We start from the raw sequence: 613 nt of genomic DNA on the forward strand, positions 1-613 counted from the left end.
ATTTGAGTTACACATTCTGTGCAGCTGCATTTGTAGATGCGTGCGTGCTTGCGTGTGTATTAATGTATTTTATGTGTTTGTGTATGAACTTCGTTTGTGCACTCTAAGTTCAAGACCTATCGTGGTTCCAACTGTGTATTTAATTTTAAATTTCTCTAAAAAAAAAGAAAAAAATGCAAATGCGCAAGAATTAACTCGAATATCATCATCATTATCGTCATCGTCATCGTCATCATCATCATCCTAATCTCTATTATCATCATCGACGTAATCGTCGTCGTTGTAGTTCTAACGTACAGATGTCCGTCAAAACAGTTTCAGAAAAATTTCGATTTTGCTCCATTTTCTTTGGAATAAAGAATAGTTATAGGACATGTAGAAGACTACCCCATTAACAGGGGAAGAAAAGAAAACCCTGCCATTCATACATTTATTTTTTCAAATGCTTTGTTTACTAGTTGTTGATTTATTTTATATTATATTCACGATACCTACTTTAGTTCTTTTTATCCCTTCCTATTTTTGTTAACATTAAGGAACACCAATTTCCTCAACTTAGATGTAGTACCTTAATTGATATCAAACAACATAACTTTATTTTATGCTGACCATT

The sequence above is a fragment of the Octopus bimaculoides genome, chromosome 12 (assembly GCF_001194135.2).
Source record: "Octopus bimaculoides isolate UCB-OBI-ISO-001 chromosome 12, ASM119413v2, whole genome shotgun sequence".
NCBI lineage: Eukaryota > Metazoa > Mollusca > Cephalopoda > Octopoda > Octopodidae > Octopus > Octopus bimaculoides.